Raw genomic sequence first — 6,792 nt, 5'->3', positions numbered from 1 at the left:
GGGGTTGTTTGACCCCAGTACTCTTTCCTGCCATGGCAGGGGGTCGGACTTGATGATCTGCTCAGGTCCCTTCCCACCCTAGAAACTATGAAACTATGAACTATAATTGTTGGCCACAAGCACTGGAAGACAAGTAGCTGAGTTCAATGTTTCAGCGCTGTCTTTCAATTTGCAGGTACAAAATGTATTGTTTGGTTTGGTTTTGCCGCCAAGTGATCAACTAGAACACTGAACTGTAGTGGGTCAATGTAAAATTAAGAGGAACAAGCAACTTTAGGATTAAGCTTGGTAAGCTTCTAAATGGGATAATTGGATATGGTTGTGCTGTGATGATTTCCAGTCCCATGAAAAGCCCCTATGGTGTTTTTTAGTGTGGCTTTGGCTTTTTCTTTTGGTGCCATAACTTGAGAACTCTTTATTCAATTAATTTTCAATTCAGGAGAAAAATACCAAGCTTTGGTTCAGATTTATCAGTTTTGAGGCCTGACTTCTTTCAGTTGGTGGATTTTAAAGGCGGGGCTAACAGAAGACTTGTAACAGAAACCTTAAATACAGACCACTTCATAGAATAGCTATCATAATACCATTCACAGTTTTTCATCCACAGAACACCTTGTCAAACCTGTTGACCCCCTGCTGCCTTGCCCCTCATTCTCTTGATAGAGGGGATAAACAGTTCTAATTAAAAATGTGATGACCAAGGCACAGAAATCTCTCCTGAGCTGGAAGTACAAATTTCTGTAAAAAGTAGCAGTGTAAACACAGTGGAAGTCACAGTAGGCTCACTGTTTCCCAGACACTCTCCCTACCTAACATTAAGGGTTCTGCAGGCCAAAGTGGCCCTATAGGACACTGGGTACATTCAAAAGGCTTGCACAGATGTAATAGACTGAATTTCAGTACATGGGTCTGCAGAAATAGATTCTGGCTTCCTCACCCTTAGCCATCCTATGCAGAAGGAAGAAGCACAAATAAACAGGTCACTAGCTCTGACTCTGAGGCGCAGAGGGATACATACAATGCCGTGAGCTTTGCCTTTAGGGTTACATAAGGATCACTCTAACAGCTCCAAATAGCAGACTTTCCTGGAACATTGCTGAGACCCAGAAGTGTCAAACCATGTGCAGTTACAAAAAAAACATTAAAGACAACAAACTTCTAGTTAAAATTCCCCCCTCTCTTACAGGTCAGGCTGTGTGAGAGCTTTCTGAGCAAAGCTTTTTCTCTTTAATTCACTCTTCCCTAATACCAGAGTCTGCTTTAGTCCATGTAAAGGAATTTGCGATTAGCCATGACAAATGAATTGATTTCCTTGTCTTGGGGACTGTTTTATTTTTCCTCTGCCACATCTGACAAGTCACATTTTACTATAAATCCCCTCAATTAGGCCTTTAAAACAGTTCTACAGTCATTTCTCTGATATATGAGGAAGGAATTATCCTAATGTCCCTGGCAACCAATTTCTTGACTAAAAATAGTGTATGTTAGCTTAGCTTTCTCCTGCTTCTCCCTTATTTTCTCTTGGTACCTGATAAGAGTATTGTCACTAAACTTCCCCTTCCCTAGTTATCAATGGGCAGGTTGGGCTACTAAGGGTTAACCCCTACAACCTGTAAAACACGATAAAAATGCTTTCACCCAGCCCTTATGTGAATGAACAGAAAATAAGCAGTCCAGGTGATGATGCTGTAATGCAGTGGCTTTGTGTGTAGGAGCAAATAGGGGATGCTCCTTGCCTTTTTGAGCCCTAAGGCATAGTAAGGGACCTGCTAATGCCAATAGTTAAGAAAGTGCCATTTTAGCTCAGGACCAGAGATCTCATCTCTTCAGCAGCAAAAGACCTTAATTCTAGCCTCAGCCCCAGCAGATGTGTGTACTGTGGGCACATCTACATTTGTTTTAATGTGCAGTAGCTTATTTTACTGCGCATTAAAGAGTTGCATAAAAACCATGCAAATAAGCTAATGAGCTGTAAAATAGGCTGCTGTACATTAAGCATCACTAAAAAAAGCATGCACTTTCCCTACTGTGCATTAGGGCAGCCTAATGCGCATTTATTTAGTACCTTGGAGTACTAAATAAGTACTCACATTGGAGGTACTAACTTTAATGCACAGTAGGAAAAGCACATTATAATGCACATGTAGGCACACCCAGTGTGTGCTAGAATCATGAAGGGCTTGGTTAGATGTTAGTCATTTTAAGTTTTTTGTTAGGTGCCCAGGTTCCCTTCGACAGTGAGGGAAGCTAAGGGTGGGATTTGCAGCTGGGAGAAAGCCATGGAGAGGATTTGAGTGCCCACCTACTTTTGTGACTAGAATTCTTCTCTTTCCTTTGCATGCCAAGGAGGGTATCTGTCCTTTCAGGCAACAGGCAAAGGATAAGCAGCTGCTGGTACCCTTTTATCCATTATCCAGCTGATAACGTCTCAAAATTTTCCTTTGTATCATTCCTTTTAATGGAAGTGCCAATAGAACATGCTCTTCAGGAACCCAAATAAATAACTTGCATGATGCCAATGATCCCAAAATGTATACAGGAATTACTTTGCTTGTTCCTGAAATGCAACCAGCTCTGGAGTGGAACACAGGTGTTTTATCAGTGCTCAGAAAAACTGTGAAAGATCTACTCAGAGAGGTGTAGAAAAATTCTGCATCCTGTTGAAAATGCAGACACACAGTTCAGGTAGGTGGAATGTCATTACCCACTTTGGAATCTGACTAGGAAATCATCTTGTCCTGGATATGGGGCCATAGGATCACATCAGTTTGGCTTCTTTAGAGTTTTAAATACCATCTGTCAAAGCATCTCTTAGCACCTGTTTGCTTTTTTGATAGAATGTGAAGACTTCAGGCCTGATTCTCAGGAAATTGTCCACCGAAGTCCATGAAACTAGGGTGAGAAGAGAATTGAGTTCTATCTACAAATTTTCCCCAGGCTGCTGCATCTGTGTCTCCCCTACCACCTTATCAACTGTCCCTTTTCTACTAAAATCCTACTGGAAAGTTCGGTAAGAATAGCACCCTTAGACCTAGAGGCAGACAAAGGGGCACACTGCCTAAAGAACCCCTAGAGCGCTTAGATTAAGGAGAGGCCTGAAGCTAGCAGGCTCAGCAATAGCAACATGGTGTTTCACGTATAGCCTGGGTAGTTCCATAACAATGAACACGGGCACGGATATGCGGGCTCTCTCACTAGGGGCATGTGTAGATGAAATGGGGGCCCTAAACTGAAGCAGTGGGTTTTAAAAAACACCGCTTCAATTTAGGGCTGATTAAACCTCCGTGTTCTGCACACACCCCACTGGCTTACCTGGCTCTCTGGTGGGGAGGGGAGCAAGAGCTGCTGGCGGGCAGAGTGGTCCCTGGGCTGTGGGGGATGTGGGGGGCTGGTGCTTCCCTCCATGGCAGCGGCGCCACCCCTGGAGGAACCCAGCTCAGGTGGTCCTGGGGGGCACCATAGCCACGGAGGGAAGCACCAGCCCCCGTGTAGCTCTGGCATGCAGGCAGGCTCCAGGGGAGGAGGCAGGAAAGATCAGGCTTGCCGCTTTGCTTGGGCGGACCTGCTTTCCTTGGGTGCTGCCAGGCTGCCTTCAGGGCTTCCTGCAGAGCTGTGGAGCTGCACGGAGCCCAGTGCCTTGCTCCGCATCTGTAGGGGCAGCAAACTAAAACTCCTTCGAGGAGTTTTCATTTGCTGCGCCCCAAGTCATTTAAGGCATATTACACCACCAAATTTCCTACAGTAATTAGAATTCATGTGCAATACACTGCCGAGGCATGCAAACACTAACACCATTAAAGCGGTGCAAAAGCATTTAGCCCGCTTTAAAGTGTTATGCACGCACAGCTCCTCCCATCCCTGGGACTCCTCCTGAATCTCCTCCCAGCTCTTCAGGAGCCCTAGTAGAACAAGAAGCATAGACAGCCACCAGAAGCATAGTCAATCCCCAACATTAAGCATTAAGTTCCTCTCCCTCTAAAAATACCTCTGCTTGAGAGTAGGGAGGAAGAATTGGGACCTCAGGAACACAGCGCAAAGTTGCAAGAAGTGCAGTCGTTTCCTGAGAATTACTAGCCAGGAGAAGAGAATCCAATATCTCCTGGCCCTGAGTGGAGGAGGGGGAAGTTTGGTCCAGCAGGAAGAGTAAAGAGGCAGGCTTGCCAAGTGATCCAGGACTTTGAGGACTGGTGTTCTGCTCTTTGCTGCATGACCTTGGCTCTGGCACCTAGGCTAAGATCCTCCAAAGGGAACAAGGTGCCTAGGTCCTGCTTCATGAGTGAGTTTGGCTTAGTTTCCTTGAGGATCTCAATTTAGTCTCACCAGCCCTCTAGCTATTGCCATGGCAGGACTTCCCTGCCCATGGGGGTGGGAGGCTAATTATGCCATTGGGGGAAGAGGAGTCCAACAAACATCTTGAGCTGTAAGGGGTCCTGATTCCATCCCACGTGCCTTCTGAGATAGCAACTTCCCTTCCCTGTCTGTGTTCAGCTTTCCCTTAAGCAAAACTGAGCTGATAATCCTGATGAGAGCTCTTGGGGAGAGCAGTGGTTGAGTCTATCATCAGCACAGGGCTTAGCAAGCCTCAGGGAATGGGCTGCTACACAGCTGAGCATCGCTCGGGGAACCCATACAAATCTACGGAAGCACTCACCTGGGCTGAAATGCCTGGGAAGCCATGTGTTAGAGCCTCAGCCTTCGTGTTTGAAAGGGACGAGTTGCTATGGAAATCTAACTGGGGCTGGACAATCAGATTTTAAAAGATGTTGGCAGGACATCATTTTTCCCCAGTTGAAGAGGCAGGAAAAGGATCAGGGCCTGTGGGCAAGCGTCAGACTATCGGCATGAATAAATCAAAGAGCACTGACCTTCTGTTTACCTGTCAAGAGTCCTTTGCACCCTAGTGTTGTTCCAGATCACAAGGATTGGCAGGAGCAGGATTGGAAAGGATGAGGATCCATCCTGCCCGTGCTACATGCTGCCACACAAGACTTTTATCAGAAACAATGTGTTGCCTCAAAGACAAAACCCATAGCATCAGGTAGTTGTTGCAACAGGGTATAGGGGGAGGACTCCCCACATTTTGGAGTATATGGGGTTGACTTCAGTTCAATTACACCTCTTCCCACGGTAGAAGTGCTCACATGCAGGGGGTCAGAGTGGTCACTTGCAGTGGGTGTGGGGCAGGCTGTCCCCCTGTTCAAAGCAACATGACTGAAGTAAACCTCCAGGAAGGAGGTTTCCCATTCATTCCTGTGCAATTTCTGGCACTCTTACTCACCTTGACTTCTCATTACTTTAAAAAAAAAAAATCTTGCTGACTGGTTGGTTTTCCTCCTGCTGAGTCATCCCAGCAGGTATATTTAAAACTGCTTTCCCTGGGGCTGGCTCCTTCAAGCCCAGAGCAATGCTTGTACAAAACCTGTGTAGTGCCTGCGGGTGCCTCTAGCCCTGCACTGGCACAGTGGTTACTGCAGAAAATCTTAGAGGGCTTTCCTCACCAGGCAGGACAGCCCCAGATCCTAGTAGAGCAGATGCGGCCAGAAGAAAAATGCTACAGTCTAAGGGCCCAAACCTAGCTGTACCACTGCAGTAAGCATCACCACCCAAGGGGTGCCACAGAGCTGGATGGTACCAGGGCAAGGCAGCAATATCTTGGCATAGCAAGGGGCAGCATTAGTAGCCACTGCTTGAAGATAATGGAGTCGGGTCTCCCCTCTACCCATTTCCACCGGAAATTACTCAGTCCAAAAGTGCTGGGCAGATGCCCTCATCAGCTTTGTTTCAGAAGCAATTTGGGAAATTATAACGGGCCCAGAAACAGCAGGATTCAGGTGCAGAGACAGCTGGGCACTGACTCCATTCTGTGGGCAAGTGACAGGAGGCACGCAGCCAGCACTGCCCTGGGCTGGGTGCCCTCTCTGTGCCACGCTGCAGTCACACTTCCCAAGGCCTGCTGGAAAGGCTAGAAGGGCCCAATGGTTTCATAGATTTCAGAGACATTCGAGCTGGGAGGGACCCTGGAGGATCTTCGAGTCCAGCCCCCCTGCCCCAGGGGCAGAGAGTCAGCTAGGGCCAAAGGATCCCAGCAAGAGAAGCATCCAAATGTTTCTTAGAAGAGTCCAGAAGAGATGCTTGCACCACCTCCGGAGGGAGTCTGTTCCAGGCCACGGGGACTCAGACCATAAAGAAATTTTTCCTTTATGTCCAGCCTCAAACCATCTTGGAGGAGTTCACAACCGTTATAGCAGGACAGGAGAGAGCCAGGAGTCTTGGCTGGGCTGCCCCAGCACATCTCAGCCCCTTGCAGCTCTTCGAAGGGGAGCACCTGCCGGGGGACAAATGTCCACGGCAGGGCTGGACCTCATCCTTGGAGCTCAGAGGGATGTAAAGGGCCCTGGTGAGCAGGGGGTGCCGAGGCCCACCAAGAGGCCAGCAGGTGAACCCCTAGGTGCCACGGGGCTTGCAACAGGCCTATATAATTCATCAGGGGAGGGCAGCAGGGAATAGGAGATGCCGGATGGCCACAAAACTGATGGAGAGCAGTTTTAGCTTGGCCATCAGGAAGAACTTCTTCACGGGAAGGGGGGCCACGATGTGGGACGGGCTCCCGAGGGAGGTGGTGCTCGCCCCCACCTCTTCAAGAGGAGACTGGACGAGCCCCTGGCTGCGGTCCCGCCCGAGGCGCGGCGGACTCGAGGGCCCGAACATCTCTGACTGAGGGGGCAGGAGGCTGCGGGCGGGTTTGCTCCAGGCCGGGGCAGGCGGGAGTCGTGCCCGGCTGCCCTGAGGGGG

Source organism: Crocodylus porosus, unplaced genomic scaffold (genome assembly GCF_001723895.1).
Source record: "Crocodylus porosus isolate Cpor-Errol unplaced genomic scaffold, CroPor_comp1, whole genome shotgun sequence".
In the NCBI taxonomy this organism is placed as follows: Eukaryota; Metazoa; Chordata; order Crocodylia; family Crocodylidae; genus Crocodylus; species Crocodylus porosus.
The sequence above is the reverse complement of the archived record's forward strand: the minus strand, read 5'-3'. Positions refer to the sequence as shown.